Source organism: Mesocricetus auratus, unplaced genomic scaffold, assembly GCF_017639785.1.
Source record: "Mesocricetus auratus isolate SY011 unplaced genomic scaffold, BCM_Maur_2.0 Super-Scaffold_6723, whole genome shotgun sequence".
Taxonomy (NCBI): Eukaryota; Metazoa; Chordata; class Mammalia; order Rodentia; family Cricetidae; genus Mesocricetus; species Mesocricetus auratus.
The window spans coordinates 1,214,468-1,232,532 of NW_024429183.1; the positions used below are offsets into that span (position 1 = coordinate 1,214,468).

The window sequence follows — 18,065 nt, forward strand, 5'->3', positions numbered from 1 at the left end:
TTCCTGGTGATGGGGAGGGGATCATGACCACCCTCCCTGGGGTCCTGACAGCCAGGTGCAGGCACAGCCTCCGGCTCTGATCCTTCTCACAGCCTTTGGGAACGGTCCATCTGTGTGTAGGGCAGGCCCGGAGCCAGGCTGTGGGAACAGCGGGGAGGAGGTGTGAGCACCGTGGAGGGACAGATGGCTGGAGATTCAGCCCGAGTCGGGCTGACTAAGGTGGAGCAGAAGGCAGCCAGGCTGGCAGCTCCTGGCTTGGAGCCGCCAACTCTGAATGCATAGCCCCGAACTTAGTGTGTTTGGGCTTCTTGACCACAGTGCTGAACGGACTTAGAGTGTGGGGACCCCTACCCCATGAATAGAACTATCTGATCATGTGAGCTGAAGCTGACTTTCAGAGCCCAGTTCCTCTTAATAACAGAAAATCTCATGCTCCTGTTTGTGGGGTTGATCCCAGGAACTGTCACACCCGTCCCTCCTACCCTGAGGCCAGGATGTGGCTTCATTATGTCTGGCTGGGTGTGTGCTTCCTCCCTGCGATCAGAAACAGGAGGTTCCCAGGCAGCCACTCAGAGGATGGGGCTGGCTGAAGACAAAGGGAGCGGTCACTGTGCCCTGGCATTGCCCTTGCAAGTTGCTGGAAGGTTTCAGAAACTTCTCAAGGCTGGGATTCTCTCATCTCCCCAAAATCCCAGGCGCTGGCATGAGAGAGTTCAGCCATACCTGGCCAGAATGCACTTGACTCCCAGCCTGGGAAGAGGTAGGAAAGCCCTGGGAATGATTCCTGGCCTTATGCATGGAATGCTGCTGATGGGGTACACTGGGGTCACGCTGTCACCCCACCTCCATCCACTGAAGGGTGGAAGTCAGAAAATGTGGTTGTCCCCAGTTGGCACTGGGAGCCCGCTGTTCAGAGCACCAGGCTGATAAAATGATGCTATTTGGGACGATGTTTTGTGGGGCCACAGCCACTCTTGTGCATTGAGAGGGAAAAGCAGAAAGAGAAGCAAACCTGCTAGCAGAGGAACAGATGTGATGCTCGGCGCTGCCCGGGAGCCAGACAGACACAGGGAGGGAGAATATCACGTTAGGACTGATTTTCTGGCGGAATCCACCCTCATGGGAGGTGCTGTGATCTTGATGATTGGGGAGAGAGGGAGGGCCTTGTGTACCTGGCACACCACCATGTTGCTGCTGGGTGCCAAGCTCAGGCTGGCATATGGAAGACACCCCTGGACAGCTCCCTGCAGGACGCTCTGGGGCTGCTGTGGGCCACCCACCAGCCCTTGAGGTCCCTGTCAAGCTCTTCCCTCTGACACTGGGCTATCCATGTAATTGAGTTACCACCTCCAGGAAAGCTCTCTGATTGGACTCCACATATTTTCACTTCTGCATGACTGGAAGAAACTAATTTTCCTTCCTACACAAGGATCTGGAAATGCAAATGCTGGCAGGCTGGGTCACTGGGCCACAAGAGCTGAGCCAGTGAGGTTGCCAACCATGGAGGGCCAGGTTTAGCCGCAGTCTCCTCTGAGGCAGGCAGGAGGGTATGTCGAGAGGCATTTCCCACCGCCTTCTGGAATGGTCTTCCCTCCCCTGCTGTGCTGTAAGCAGGATGAGTTTGGGGGTTTCTGATTCATTCTGCCTCCCACATGCCAGGGCAGTGGGACGATGGTAAATTAAATGGATCTGGATTTCCTCCACCACCAGGAGGAAAGAGAACCCACCTAGCTCGTTCATGTCTGCACGAATATGCGTGCACACTCGAGTGTGCACAAAACACAGCACAGGACCAGTAGCGCACAGACGGCTGGGTTGGCTGTGCTTGAGGTGAGGGTGCCTCCGTGGAGCTTCCTTGCCTGGCCTTTGTTCCCTGCGCTTGCCCGACTCTGGGTCTGCTGCTACGCAGCAGGGTCATAGCATCTTCTTCAGCAGTCACTACCATCTTCAGAACTTTGCTCATTGTCTTGTCTAGATGAGAGCCCTGTGAGAGAGCCTTGGTGGGGTGAGTTTGATGACTACCTGGCCCCTCCCAGCTCTGTAGTCTCCCTCCCCTGCCTGAATCCTGGGATCCTTATGCCAGGCCTTCTCTTCAGCATCCTTGGAGCTCTGAGTATATCCCAAGGGCTGCATGCAAGGAGGGTTGATGCTATGGGTGGGGAGCCCTCTGCTGGGCTTCCTCCTGCAAGTGGGGTAGAGCTGTCTTAACAGTCTCTGCTCAGCCCCAACACTAACATTATTGGCCTTCAAGAAGCTGGGCAACCCCATCCCTGATTCAGACCTCACAGAACTGGGAGGTGGGGACAGGGTACGCTATCACTCAAACGCATCTGGAAACCAATGGAACAACATTTGGCTGTTACAGTGGACATGAACCTACTGTAGGAGAAACCCACATCCACTGGGTAATGTCATCCCCCGGAGCCCCTGAGGGTGGTCAACAGTGGGGCCGTGCTCAGGCTACTCTGCCTGTACGTAGCTGGCCCTGAAGAATGTTTCCCATTGTGAACTAAAAGTCTGCTCCATACCATGTAGAGGTAGATGACAGAAGTAACCCAGGGGGCAGTCCGCCTCACCTTTAGGACTTCAGGCTTGCCAGATCCAGCACTGGCCTGCCTCATCTCACTGGGTCCTCACAGGAACCCCAAAGTAGCAGCCAATGTCACTGCCCCACTTCACAAACCCAGAGGGATTCTTTGGACCCCAGAGGCTGATGGACACTTGGGATTCCCCTGAGTTCTGACCCGACGAATGAGTTGACTAACAGCCATGCAGATTCTGTGTGTATCTGGGTTGGCCAGTTGTATCCCTCAGAGGGGAGGGACTTGGGGGACCAGAGAGGTACAGGCCTGAGACTCCTTTTTCAAAGGATGCCCAGCCTCTAGATCAGATGAGGAGTGTGGGACTCTGCTTCTATCACAGTAAAGTGGTCACTTGCTATGTTCATACGCTGGTGGCTCTCAGTCTCTCCGGCAAAGGAGGTGAACCGACTCCTTTTCTGGTGGGCATGTCACCCAACTTTCCCAACAGTGAGCAGACCCAATTCTGTTTCTGAGCTCCCCAGACTAGAGCAGGGTGTGAACGCCTGGTTGCCAGGGCTTTCCTTGTATGGGAAATGGTTCTTGGTAGAAACGGCCATCAGCCTCAGTGGGAAAGGCTGGCATCCGGGTGTGCACCTGAGATGGTGGAAGTAATAAGCACTGGGCTCCTGTTTCTACCTCCTGGCTCAGCCTGACCAGGTAGAGAGTGGCTTGGCAGAGGCCACCCCTTCCCTTGGGTGACAGCACACTTCCTGAGGCAATAAAACAGAAGTTCAAGCTCCTGCTTTTTGTAATTTGTGAGGCCTCAGGGCAAGCCAGATGTCACTAGGAAGGAAAACAAAGATGAATTTGGCCATAATAAGGAAGATTTCTCCAGACCAAGACTCCTGTGGCACAGCCCGAAGCTCCTGGGCTCCCTATCCCTCCTTCTCCACCTCCCATTCAGCCTCTTGGGGCCAGTTTATCCCCATGCTCTAAGCCTCCCAGGTAGACCCTGGGGCTCCTCATGGGGGTGGCAGAACAGTCTTCTGTTTATCCAAAGGAGAGGAGACAGAGGGGATGAGGGAATGGGAACATGGGAACACTCCACGACACTCCTAGGGAACAGATCAAGAGGGACCTTCATATACCTCTATAGCCAAGGTTGACTGGTGGGAATCAGGAGTTCACCCCGCCCCATCCCACCCTGCCCCACCCCAGAACATCAAGGAGAGAGTGCAGAGAAAACCCCATTTGGATGTTGAGGGTTCCATATTACAGAAAAGGCAAGTGCCAAGAGATTTAGGGCCCCTATCCATCTGTGGAATCTCTCCTGTTCCTAGAAAGGAAAGGGACATCACTTTAGCTTTCAGAGCCTTATCCATAGCTGTGTGACATGCTGCAAATTACTTGCCCTCTCTGTGCCTCTGACTTCAAATATGTCTGTTGCGGGGTACAACTGTCCTATCCACTCTTCAGAACACCTAGTGCCATCTCTGGGTCTGGAGTGGCAGCAAGCATCAGGTAGCCATACCCAGGGTCTCCCTCCTTTCTTCCTGACCCAGTGATGAAGGCTTGCTCTCTTGTTCTAGCGAGAAAGATGGCCTTGTCCTCCTGCACAGCACCTCTCCTCTCATGGAGCAACAGTGAACATGGAGGCACACTTTGGGGAGATGTGTTCCATGCCCTTGGAACATCCATTTTGTGGAAAGGAAGCCAAAGCTGGTAGAGCATACCCGAAGCTGCTCAAATGGAAGAAGCTACCAGGTGTGCACACAGTGCCCTCACTGACTGCTGCGGCTCTAGGGATGTGCTGTGTACTGCACCCAGGGGCCCAGAGTGGCCTTGCAGAGGTGATGCCTCTACCAGGGAAGACTATAGCCTACATCCCCAGACTTTCCTCTGGGCTGTGAAGCACCTGGAGAGGCCCTGCAGCATCCAGGCAGAGGTCACAGGGTAGAGGGCAGGGGCCTGCGCTGATAGTTGGTGTGCCTAAGGGCATGGTCAGTGTGTGGCAGGCATCCAGCAGACAGGACATCTCCAACTCTCCCTCTGCCCTCATCATCTCTCAAAAGCCCATCAACCTGTCTGCAAGGCAGTGTGTGTGGCTTTATAGATGGTACTGGACAAGACACTGTGTGTGGCTTTATAGAAGGTACCAGACAAGACACTGTGTGTGGCTTTATAGAAGGTACCAGACAAGACACTGTGTGTGGCTTTATAGAAGGTACCTGGGCAGGGCTGCTGCACAGATAATGGACAACAGCTAAACTTTGAGGCAGGGCTATAGGGACCTAGGTGTACATGTATACAAGCAGGTACAGGTGTGCAGGGGGTGTCCAGGTGTATGTGTGTGCAGTGCAGACGTACTGCGTCATGTTAGTGACCACTTGGCATATTTTCAGGGTTCTTCCAGTTATAGCATGTCTGTCCCTCCCTAATGTCCCCCATCCAGGTAGGTTGTCACTATATGGCTTAACTGGCCCGAAACTCTCTATGTATAGACCAGGCTCCCTATATAGACCTTCCTCTGCTTCCTGGGTGCTGGGATTAAAAGTGTGCACCACCATGCCCAGTCTCTATAGCTCTGTGGACATGGTGGACATAGTATTTCTGAATTCCGTTGTCTCACATTTGAAATGTGTGTTGTTTCCATCTCTGACTACGGTGACTTGTGTTATTGTGGGCATCAGGCAGGTTCTGAGGGGTGGACTTTATGGGTCTGTGTTTGCTGGCTTTCAAAGGATAAACCAAAGAGAAACGCCACCTGCCTGGTGGCCATGGCGGTCAGTGTTGTAGGTTACCTGGTCCTCCCTGCCAGGGACAGGTGGGATAAGGAGTGCCGCCCAGGGTCCCCTGCTGGCTCAGGATGCCTGACCAGTGCCGGTAGGGGGTTGTTTGAACAGCAGCAATTCTGCCTGCAAGCTGTCATCATGTTTGATTCCACAAACAGCCACTGGGCTCCCCAGCACCTGCTCTGTGACCAGATGGTCTAAACCTAGTTTTGTCCCCAGCCTCTCTGCCTCTGCCCTTGTTCCCAAGTCCATCCTGTGTGAGCAGCCGGAGGGCCCCCACCAATGCCCATTGTATGCAGCACTCAGGAAGGAAGCTGAGCCACAGATTGTAAGAGCACATAACCTTAGTGTCCCACCGGCCACTCACTCTGTTCCGCCTCTTCCCTGTTGCCCTGATGTGCAAGACTCTCTGTCTCTGGGGCCTTTGCACTACCTGGTTCTCTCTCCCTCCCTAGATGTGCACAGCACCCACCTTCTCGCCTTTGTCCGAATGTTGCCTCTTTGGTGACACCTGCCTCACTTTCACCTCCTCCGTTCGATTTTCTTGGTGGTAGGACTCGCCCTACACTACAGGACCATCCAGCTGCCCTCCTGGTATCTCCTGGGGCAGGTTTTGTCTGTTCCAAGCCACCTCCTTTGGGGAGGGGAAAGGTGTTTCTGCAACAGATCTGTGTCTAGCTGCAGTGTCCCTGCTGGCTAAAGGGTTCCCTATGGGGCTGAGGGAGAGTCACTTGCTGAATCCTCTCTGTCTGTACCCTACCCCTGCCCACAAGATGGCAAGGTCTTGGGATCTTAGACCCATCAGCCCAGGAAGCAGCCTGGGGTCAGCCTGGATGTTACTGGAACTGTTGACCTCCCAGATAGACATTTCCTGCGGTACAGATGAAGGAGAGGTGCTGATAGGGAGAGCAGTAGCTCAGTGAGGACCCCAGAATTCACCCCTTTGCATAGATAGGACAGATAATCACAAGATGGCTGTTTTACTGTGCTCACAAGTTCTGGGGAAGGGAGGGAATGGGGCCCATGGGGACAGTATCCCTGCCCCATGCCCTCTGGGCATTCCCTGCCTTGCCTACCAGGGCCACCAGAGCATCAGAAGCAGTCTGAGTAGTGGGAGGTCACAGCTTTTCTAAGGTGACATTGGAGTCCTGAAGTGCTTTCATTGTGGCCTTGGGTGGAGGCCTGAGCAGCTGTGCTGTCTGTAGAATTGTGCTGCCTTCTGGAAGGGGGGGCTCAGGTCGAGCTGACCTCTGGGCACACATAGGAGGGTAATCCCAGTAGTATCTGCACCTTGTGTGCATGATGCCAGGAGGAAGTGGCATGGGGGGGCAAGCAGATTGTTCCTCACTTGCTTCTCAGTCTCTCCCAGAGGCTAGTCCATCTTGTGGTCACTGCCACACCCTGGAGCAGATGAGATCCATATCTGGCTGGTGTGCCACCTGTAGCCAAGGTTGCTGTCTCCCTGTCTCCCCGGCTCTGACCCTTACAGGACAGGGAGGCAGGTAGGGAAGGGCAAATGCCCCACCCCCCATGGCCCAGCCCCTCTTCCAACTCATGGACAGAGGGCAGAATCCCAGTACCAGATCCCCTGGGGGACACGGTGAGACTATTAGTTTTACTTCTCACCAAATCTGAAACCAGTGGCCTTCTCAATGTGCAGAGTGCTGTGGGAGTTCAATGCTCCCTGTATAACTGTCCATGCAGTAGGGGTGGGTGAGCTGCATGTGGAACCCTAGCCTGGCTGTGAAGTAGCTCCAAGAGTTGCAGGACTGCCCTTGACTCCCCTCATCTGAGATGTTGGCCTGGAGCTGCACCCACAGGATCACAGCTGAGCAAGGGCTCTACAGACAGATGGACAGCTATGGAAGCCTGTACTCCACGCCAAAGCTCTGAGACCCACCATCCATTGAAACAAAGTGCAATAGGTAGGGATTGTTCTTTTGACAATGATTGACACCTGCTACAGGCTAGTGCGGTCCAGCGCTCAGTAAATGCTTCCCTGGGTCTGGGAGAGACAGTGGATGGAGGGGATAAGTGATGGAGTCTCATCCTGGACCATGTGAGGTCCCAGGCTGGCTCTGGACTCCTGGTAAAGGGACTGTGCTGAAACCTGCAGGGGACAGCCAGTAACCACTCTTTTTGAGGTTGTGCAAAGGCACTGAGGCAGGAACGTGCCTGACACATGAGAGGAATAGCAAGGAGACTTAGGATGCAGAAGCACCCAGGGTGAACAAGGAAAGAAGAGTTTGGAAGTGCTTGAGAGGTTGCCGCATGATGCTGTGGGAATCTGGCCTCAACAGACATAAATCACAGGACATGAAAAGGCAATGGGTGTTTCTTGGCACTGAAGCACCCAAGGGCCTGATACAGTGATCCCACACCACCCCAACCCAGAAGGTAGTGTTGATATATTTTACGGATGGGAAAACTGAGGTTTATGAGTCTCTAATGAAGATTCCTACCTACTGGTCTCCCTGCAGTCACATGCTTGGTATGGTCAGTGCTCACTGCACTCTTGAGATAAAGGGCTGGCTGGGGACAGCCACAGGTCATAGTCTGACATAACACACGATAAACACATTCCCCCCAGACTTGGCCTGGTGATTGCCACCAATCAGAGGGACTCAAATGAGTGCCCATATCCTGAAAATTGTTCTGCAGAACAGGGTCAGACATCAATATTGGGGAGGTCAGGCTAGAATGTTGGGACCCATAGGCATCCTGAAGGCGGTGGCAGATTGAAATTTGTTGTGCTGGGCTGGGCTTTAGGAGACGCCTTGAGACCTTGGGCTATACCTGAGTGTTGAGCACTCTCCTGGTGTGTGCAAAAAGATGTCCAAAGATCATGTCATTGCTTTTAAGCACCAGAACCACCCTGTCCTGTGTAGCAGTGGCACCCTGAACCCCAGGGGACACAGGTACATTGCCTGCCACCAGTTCTAGGTTCCTTCTCTTGCTTGGATAAAACATCCTGACCAAAAACAGGGTTTAGTCATCTTAACAATTCCAAGTCATAGTTCATCATGGAGAGTAGAAACTCAGGGTAGACACTAAAGAGAGGCATGTTTACTATTCCACATAGTATAACCTCCAAGGACTACAGACAGCCAAAGAAGTACATCAGGGATGATGGAGAATGCTGCTTGCTAGCTGACTTGAGGCTGGCTTATATACAACTGGATTTCTTACATAGTTCAGTGTACCTGCCTACCTCAGTTAACAATCAGGCATACCCCAGAGATATGCCCATGTGTCAGTCTGATCTAAACAATTCTTCAGTTGAGACTTCTCTCAGATGTCTCTTAAGCTGTGTTGAATTGACAGTTAAAGCTAACCACAATACCCGAATGTCCTAGGAACAAGCTCCCTGACCCCAGCGTGGTGTCACTTCTTTCTCTGATGGGAAAAGTCAGTCTCCAGCATGGAGGTAGTGACCCTTAACCCCCAGTAGGCAGGAAAGAAGTGGGCAAGGTGAGAGCCTGCTGAAGAAAACACACACACACACACACACACACACACACACACACACACACGTATCTCTCCTGAGGACGTTTTCACAAGAATGGGCTGCAGAGAATAGACCACCCACACCAGCTCCTTATTCTACCTGCTTCTCTGCTTATAATAGCGCCCTGCTGGGTTCCCATGCATATTGGCGTTCCTTGCTGCTGTGCATGAATGAGCAGTTCCATGCTCTCCGTGAGACTCTGCTGTCCTCGGTTAATGGAAGTTATCCCAGAGCTGAGTACCTGGCAAGCACCTCTTCCCAGGAAAATTCCCCAAGGGCTCCACCCCCATGTCTCAAGGTCCCCTGAGACCATTTGGTGGGATGAGTCAAATAGCCACAAGGTTCCCACTAGAAAAGCAGGCAGCTTAGCCAGCCCCATAGCTCTCCCAGAGCAGCTGCACCAGCATCAGCACCAGCACCAGCCCATCTGCCTGCCTGGAACCTTCCCAGGGCCAGGAGAGCAGATCGACTGGGATAGGGCAGGAAACGGTTTCCACTCACTGTGGACCATCTCTTATGCTAAAGCTGGGAAGCGAGGGGTACAGCTGGGCTGTGTGACTCCAGTGTCTCTCTGTGTCCACCGTGACTTGGTATAGAGCTGAGATGATGTGGACACCCCTGCCCTCAGACGTGGCTAGTGGAAAATACCCACAGTGAATCTTGCAAATGTGTCTCTCTCCACATAGTCCAGGGTCTTTGCTTTATCTGTGTGGATCACTGTATGCTCCCCAGATCCAGGGCTGCACAGGTGAGTCGGAGCATGAGTTCTTTCACTGTAATGGTGGCGTATGCTTGTAATCCCAGCACCCAAGAGGCTGAAGCAGGAGGAATAATATGAGTTGAAGATTACCTTGACCTATATACTGGGTCTCAGACCAGCCTGAACTACTGAATGAGACCCTCTCAGAAAACAGAATTTGACATCAGTATGGCAGTGCACACCTGAAATTCCAGCACTTAAGAGGATGAGGCCTGGAGATTGAGGCCAACCTGAACTTCAGAGTGAGTTCCATGGTTGGTTGGGCTAGAATGAGACCTTGTTTTGAGTGGACAGGCAAATAAACAGACAAAAGCTGACTGGCATATGGACTCCTCCACCTCCCAGGTGTGTCCTAGTTCCCAGAACAGGCCTGATGATGGGCTGGGTAAAGATTCTATTCTCTGGTTGTCCTGGGACAGTGTCCTCAAAGGATATCCATGGTGGACTTTAGGGAGCCTGGCACCCATGTCCTAACACAGGACCTTATATCAGGGCTCTTTCCCACCCCATAGCCACTGCAGGTTGGGCTGAGATCAGAAGTGACTTGCTGAGCTGTGTTCAGAAGATGCAGCCTCCACTTCCTGTGATGCATGGAGTGAGAAGAAGCCTCTGCTCCTCCATGGTGTGGCTGCAGTTTCTGCTTCTGTGTAGGGTATGTGCCTTATTACTCAGACCAATCTTAGTTCAGAGGCCACACCATCGGTTGGTGTTTGCAGGAAGTATGTGTTATAGACACTCCAGAAGGTATTCCAGCTGCAGCTACTGTGTGATCCTGCAACAGGAGGCTGGCCTGGATCCCTAAAACAGCACTCAGCAGGCACTACCTACAAGAGGTTGTCCTAGAGCGAGGGCAGGAAGACCTGTATGCCCATGCTTCCGACACTCCCATTTCCCAGTAAGAATACTAAGGAGACCCCACACACACTCCAAAAAGTAGACACTAACTTCAGCCCTAAAACTGTGTCCTCCCTCACCTTCCTGATCTGTGGTCCATCTCAACCCTCTAGTCCTGCCAAGATGGGAAGGTGTGGGAAATTAGGTGGGCCCTGTGTTGGAGCTGGTAAGGCAGCCATGTAAATGAGGGTTGAGGGCGGATATGGAGCAGGTTGACCCTCTTTGCTGGGTGCATAGGCAGTCTCACCCTCCCTGGGCTTCTGCTGTCCTATCTGTGAAATGGAAATCGGAAAACCCTTTGCTTTCTCATCCTTATCGCCTACCAAGCACAGGCTGGGAGGGTGAGATAAGCTAACATCTCGATGCCTGGGGCACAAGCGGTGCTGCCAGAATGTGGTGTCCCCTCCGATACTGACCAGTCCTGGGAATTTGACCTCGGATGGGTCTCTGTACTTGGCAGCCCAGCTTGGAGGTCATGATGGCTAGCTGTGATGCTCCCCAAAGGAGGCAGACAAGGCTTCCTCCTTCCTGGAAAACAAGCAAATGGATGATGTTTGTTTGGTGATGAGGTTGGGGAGGAAGAAGGACCAGAGGAGTAGATCTGGAGCCACGGGCACCCGTCTCGGGTGTAGCAGAGGGTCAAGACACCCAGCATCCATGTGCTCAGTACACTGTGCTGGTACACCCATCCTTCCCAGGGGATCCCCTGACTCCCAGGCAAAGCACAACTGTCTAGGTGAAGCCCTGCGCCTCTGCCCTCCTGCCTTTGCCTTCAAGTGGGATCTGGGGAGCTGTGTGTGGACAGCACTCTGTCCCTGATGCCCAGGTATCAACAGGACCTGACAGCAGAGCCCTAGGGCAACAGAGTGGGAATGGTAGAGACAGCTCAGGACAGACCCCGCCCAAGAGACTCCGAGAAAAGGCGCCTGCTTGGCAGCTTTGGATCAGGAAATCCCGGCTGGCAGGATGCCACCACCTCCCTGCCACCCTGATCCGTCACCAGCCAGACATATTTCGGATCCTTGCCAGGCAGGGGGGGAGGGGTGTCGGGGGAGGGATGTACCCAGCCCCCCTGCTCCATGCCATCCTTGCTGCTGCCTGTGTGTAATTAACAGAGTAATTAAAAACAGGATGAGTTAATTGGTATTCATTTATGTGGCAGATGTTTTTAATTGAGGCAGGAAACAATTTACCTGTTTACATAAACAATGGCAAAGGCAGGCTTGTAAAACACATTTAAAAAATATTTCCTCCCCCTGCCTAAAAAGAAGAATTGAAACCCCTGGGTCTCCCCTGTGGAGTCCTGGCCTCACAGTAAGAGTGGGAGTCCTGCAGTGGGGAGGGCCGGTGGCTCCGGCCTGCCAGGAGGAAACATCTGCTTGCCGGTTGCTTCCAGCAAGGGCTGTTTCCTTAAATTCTGAGAAAAGATGTGTTGTTTCTAGGTTGTGGGAGCCTGCTTGGGGTGACAGCTGTCCAGGCCGCTGTGGTCATCGGGAGGCCTGGCAAAGCGAGGTCCAGACAGATCTGACTAACCCTTTGGGCTTGCACTGTTAGTGCACTGTTGCACATGGGTCTGCATAACGGGCTCCCATGCTTCTCCTGTGATGACTGAGATTTAGAGTGAAATAAAAATGTTAAATTCAGCTCCCCTTTCATAGTCACCTGTCAAATGCTCAGTGGCAACAAGGGCTCTTGGGCACTGTGATGTACATTCCTTCCTCACGGGGCCTTGGGGCAGGAGGACTCAGCGACACCTGCTGGGGAGGGCACAGAGAACTGGTACATGAGACAGCAGACACTTCAGAAGTTGCCTGATTACAGTGACACAAATTAAGTACTTACTGTATGTCTGGCCTGCTTTTCACTTTGTGGCATGCATGTTAATTGCTTTAATTCTATATGGTGTTCCCATGGTAATTCCTGAAAAAGAGGTAGGATGATCCCATTGCAGTGCAGGTCTGCATTGGAAAACACCTTGGCTTTGTTGGGTGGAGAGATGCCTATAATAGAGCAGTTAACTTGGAGACACTTGGTTTGGGGAGTTTGGTTGATTTTATTGTGTTTGAGACAGCTCTCCTACCTACTGTGGAACTCACTATGTAGACCAGGCTGGCCTCAAACTCATGAAGATCCACCTGCCTCTGCCTCCTGGTACTGGGATTAAAGGGTGCACCACCATACCCCTGCTTTGGTTTTCTTTTTTTTTAAGAGTATACAGGACTCAAAATGCACTTAGCTAGAAATACCAGAAACACCCACCAGAAGCATGCAGGAACTGTTAGCTGAGCAGAGCTTAGTGGACTGGACAGGCATGCTATCCTTGTGTTGAAACACCAACCATGGAGTCAACTGTAAGCAGATAAAGATTCAGAGGCAGTGTCTGAAGTGACACATCTACCCAAGCCCAAGCCAGGCAGCAAATCCTCAAGATGGTCTTTTCACAAATGTCAAGAGCAGAGGAACCGTGAAGCTCCCAGCATGCCTTTGTGGAGGATCTGGGCTTTTGGAGACCTTCAATTGGGATTTTGCAGATCTTTGGGGACAGCTCTTAGGGCAGGATAAAGGATAGAATGTTCTGGAACACATAAGGCATGAAGGCTTTAATCAGAGAAGGTGCCCCAGAGCTCTAGCTTGGGTGGCAGAGGGTGTGGTCATCCCTGGTCACCTTGACTCTAGGCTCCATAGATGGAGGCTTACCTGGAAAGCCAGCCACGGCTTTTATTTCTTGTTTGTTTGTTTGTTGGGGATGGGTGGTCATGAGTGTGGAAGTCAGAAGGCAGCTTGTTGGAGTCAGGCCTCTCCTCCTACTAGTTCTGGTACTGGAACTCAGAACATAAGACATGGGGGCAATTGTTTTTATCTACTGGGACATCCCACCAGTCCCACAGCCATAGATTTTTTTTTAGGTCATCCAGAGGACAGCACACTGGACAAACCGCCTGTGGGGGTTCTGGGTCGGTAGCTGAATGGCCTCAGAAGAATGCCAAACTTTCAGAGAACATGGCTGGGGCCTGCCCACGGCTATAAGGCCTGACCTCAGCAGCAGTGTCCTGATAAGACCCCAGCAAAGACCTAGACCCATATGACTTCTCTGGGGTCTTCTGACAGCCTGTGACCTCCTTTGCAAGAGCAGGAGAGTCACAAGTTCCCTTTTATGTGGGCCCAGACCTAGGCCTAGGCCTTGCTGGGCCTTCTCAGGGCAGCCCTGTGCTCTAGGTATGGAAGAAGAGAATGCTCCAAAGAGGAACTGGGTATGCTCTCACCTGGACAAGATAGGGGAGAGACAGCCATAGACCTGTGCCTTCCAGACTCTAAGGAGCTGCTGGGCTTCCCACAGTGAGCATTGGGTTGGTACCACGTGGGGCTGACTCTCCACCAGCCACAGCAGCTCACAGAGATGAGGCGGAGAAGCCCTGCAAGTGACACGCCCTGTCCACCCTCCTCTGCCCACCCCACCTTCCTGGGACCAGATGGATCATGTCACCCCCTCCTCCTCTGAGGGTGGAAGCCTCAGGTCTCCCTCTGTAGACTCTAAACCTCTGTCTTCCTTGCATGTAACCTGTGCATCACGATAGCACTGCAGTGGGTAAGGAAGAATGTTCTCCACGTGACTCATGTAGGACCACTAGTCCCTGGTTATTGGTTAGCATCCAGGTGAGCAGTGTTGTTGTCTTCACTTTGTAGCATGCCTGTGTGGGTTCGAGGTGGTGTGAAAACGCTGAGAATCAGTGGAACCCAGGGCTTCTTGCTCCGACAGCACAGGGAAGTCATGTTACTGGCTTGTGTTTCCAGACTCTTCGCTAGCCTCTTCTCAGGGTTTAGGTACTGCCCTGCCATGGGCTGTCTGTCACAGGACGGGCTGTTACCATTGATGCGAGGTTTATTCACTGGAGACTGAGTGGGACAGATCCTCACCTCAGCAATGACAAGGGAGTTCCTCAGGTTTGTGAGTTCCTCATTTTCTTGTGTTTTTCTTTAAAGAATCCACAGTGCGCCTTTAATCCCAGCACTCGGGAGGCAGAGGCAGGCGGATCTCTGTGAGTGAGTTCGAGGCCGGGCTGGAACGACAGCCTCCAAACAGTACAGAGAAACCCTGTCTCGTAAAACCAAAAAAAAAAAAAAAAAAAGAATCCACAGTGATGTTTCTGGTTTGTTTGTTGGTTGTGGTTTTGTTGTTGTTTATTTCTTTGTTTTGAAGTCCTGGTGATTGAACTCTCAGACTTGTGCATGCTAGTATGCTACCACTGTGCCTTGATTATTTATTTGAGACAAGCCTTCACTGTGTAGCCCTGACTGGACTGAAACTCCGCTATGTAGACTAAGCAGACTGTGAACTAACAGAAATCTTCCTGACTCTACCTTCTGAGTGCCAGGATTAGAGATATGCACCACCGTACCTGGCCTGTTTTTTAAATATTTGTTTATTTGTGTGTGTGTGTGTGAGAGAGAGAGAGAGAGAGACAGAGACAGAGAGACAGAGAGACAGAGAGACAGACACAGACACAGAGCGGGGGAGAGAGATAATTGTGTGTCCCATATGCAAGCAGGTGCCCAAAGAAACCAGAGGAGTGTCAGATCCGTGGGAGGTGGCTGTGAACTCTACAGTATAGGTGCTGGAAACTGCAAGAGCAGCAACTCTTAATCACTAAACAGTATCTTCAGCCCTCGGGGCTCTTTTTTGTTTTCTTTTAACTTTCTGTTTTGAGATAGGGTCTCACTAAGTTGCCCAGGCTGGCCTTTAGCTTGCAGTACTCCAACTCTAATATCCCAAATGACTTGGTTGCAAGACTGTACCACCAAGCTCAACTTCCAGTACTGTACCTATTTAGTGATTTAAAATTTTTATTTCATTTTTAAGATTTATTATGTGTGTGAATGTGATTACAGGCACCTACAGAGGACAGAGATATCTGAGCTTCCTGGAGCTGGAATTCTAGGCTATTCTCACATGGGTAGGAATCGAACTTGGGTCCCCTGCAAAGGAAGTATGTTCCCTTAAGTCATCTTCTATGTGAGCCATCTTTCAGCCCGTTCAGTGACTCTTGTGGTGACTTGCAGCTATCTGTTTTTGTTGTCACTGTCTCCCTACTGCCTCCAGCCCAGTAGGGTTCATTCTCCTCCACCACCCAGAGATGACCCAGGCTTGCACTGCTGGTGATTAGTGTGATTATAACAAGTCAAGGACTTGATCTAATATAGAGGCAGCAGGGAGGCAAAGAGAAGGTATACCCTTCTCCCTGTGTTTTTCAGCAGCAGCTTCTCCTTCCTTGCAGAAACATCAATGTACATGTGAGGTCACCTTGTGACTAACTAGAGTGTTGTCCTTCTCCCTAGGTCACATGCCCTTCACTAGAGAAGATGTACGTGTACACACAATCCCCCACAACCAATGCAAACATGACCACACACACACACACACACACACACACACGTAAGAGAACAATCTCAGATGACAGTGGTCCTCATCTTTCACTTTGCGAGGCAGGGCCTCTTGTCTGACAGGACATAATCAGGCCAGCTGGCCACAAGCTTCTGACGATATCTCACCCCCACCTCCCATCTTACCATCCGAACACCAAGGTCAAAAACAGGGTATTACCACTTCCAAATATGAACTCAGACCTTCATGCTTGTACATCAAGTACTTGACTCAATGAGCCATCTCCCCTGCCCCATGTTTTTCTTTACTGATGGTTTTTTGCATGTTCCCCTGCTGAAAGGCTTTGTCATGGTCTCTTTTAGGGACATGGTAAGGCAGACTCCCTAAGTGCCCCCAATCACAACTTAGCCAGGGGGCTGTCTATGCCAGTGAAGCAGGTGTGAAGTACCCAGGTAGTCAAAACCCAACCTTCTTTACCATTGCCATTTGTTCTTAATAAACTGTGCCAGGCTGCAAATGGTGACTTCTTGGCGTCATGGGGGGAGAGTTCAGATCCACCCATGCCCCTTGCATGCCAGGACCCATGCAGAGTTGAGGCGTCCCTTCCCCCTGTCCTTCCCCTAGTCTGGCAGCCTCCCCTGGCAGTGGGCGGCCCAGATGGTAGGACACCTCCCCCACGGCTCTCTGGGAGTTGTTGGCTGCTCAGCCCCAGCAGCTGGGAGAGGAATGTGTTTCCTTTGCGAGCCAGCCACAGGGTGAGCGGGCCTGGACATCTGGATCCCATTTGCAGCCCCGGGGACAGCATGGAAGGCTTTAATTCCAGTGCTCCCCATCCTCCCTGCCTTTTAACTCTGTTTGGCCCAGGGTGCTGTGAGGTCTGAGCATGCCAGGGTTCTGGGTGCTCTCATAGACTGGGACAAGGGCTCCAGCATCTTCTTTTGAAGATTCTGACCTCAGATTCTTATTCTGGAAGGGTTGCATTACTGTCTCCTGCCCAGGAGTGTCACCCCAGGTTGCTTGTACTCACTCTTCTCGTTTTTCACTGCAATGAAGGTACACACGCTGTCATCTGTATGAATTTTCACTCATGGCCCACTTCTCCATACCAGTGAATGGCATTTGTGACAAGTTTGTAAGTAAAGAGACCTTAGGGTATAGCCACACAAAGAAAAACACAGTTTGAAGGCAACTCAGAGTACACACATAGTCAACAGACATTACCTGATGGATCCCAGACATGTGCCCCTCCTGTCCTGGGAAAACACCTTCCTGACTGAACACCACACTATGCTGTTTGCAAACTCCATGCGCAGGGACCCTTAGGGTGTGTTCTTTGGAGTCGAGCTTCTTCACTCAGCTGTGCGCTTCTGACATGGAGCAATGCTGTGCTTAGCTGTATGTCCCTTCCACATTGTGGTGTAGTTTTCTGCTGTGGGGATATGTCACCTTTTTTCTTGGTTTTTCAAGATAGGTTTCTTTTTTATTTTTAAATTATTTAAATTAGAAACAAGGTTGCTTCACATGTCAATCCCAGGTCCCTCTCCCTTTCCCTCCCCTCCTCCCACGCCCTCCCACCAGCCCCCCCAATACTCCCTCATTTCCCCCGGGAGGTTGAGGCCCTCCATGGGGGTGTCCATAATCTGTCATTTCATCAAGATAGGTTTCTTTGTGTAGCCCTTGATGTCCTAGAACTAGCTTTGTAGACCAGACTGGTGTTGAAATCACAGAGATCTGCTTGTCTCTGCCTCCTGAGTTCCTGGGATGGATGGATGGATGGATGATGATGGATAGATAGATAGATAGATAGATAGATAGATAGATAGATAGATAGATAGATATCACAATTATAGATGGTCACTTGGGAGGTTTCTGTTTAGGCTTATTATGACCAACTGGCTAATGTCTTCATTGCTGATGAGAGACAAAGCTGTGGTGCCTTGGATATATTATTAAGATTGGCAAGCTGGGCGTTGGTGGCGCACGCCTTTAATCCCAGCACTCGGGAGGCAGAGGCAGGCGGATTTCTGTGAGTTTGAGGCCAGGCTGGACCGACAGCCTCCAAAACAGAGAAACCCGGTCTCGTAAAACCAAAAAAAAAAAAAAAAAAAAAAAAGATTGGCAGATGCTGACCGGTGTGTTTCCAATGTAAATAAACTCAGATGTCTCAGTCAGTTATTGGTGTGTAACAAACTACCCCAGACTGAATGTT

The 18,065-nt window shown here is 51.5% G+C and overlaps 1 protein-coding gene and 1 long non-coding RNA gene across 10 annotated transcripts in view; one reads left to right on the top strand and one right to left on the bottom strand.

The window, feature by feature from the left end:
• Cbfa2t3 (CBFA2/RUNX1 partner transcriptional co-repressor 3) overlaps positions 1–18,065 on the top strand; it is a 75,612-nt gene that overhangs the window by 22,254 nt on the left and 35,293 nt on the right. The gene's annotated exons all lie outside the window — the stretch shown is intronic.
• On the bottom strand, positions 8,110–14,546 carry LOC121135985. Of its 3 annotated transcripts, none has more exons than XR_005873102.1 (3): positions 12,736–14,546; positions 12,139–12,396; positions 8,110–11,004 (listed from the first exon to the last, which is right to left on the bottom strand). It is a non-coding gene; the product is annotated as an uncharacterized LOC121135985 (long non-coding RNA). The 3 variants fall into 3 exon arrangements; XR_005873100.1 differs by having other exon boundaries at positions 12,139–12,233; positions 12,319–14,546; XR_005873098.1 differs by having other exon boundaries at positions 8,110–9,637; positions 10,893–11,004; positions 12,139–14,546.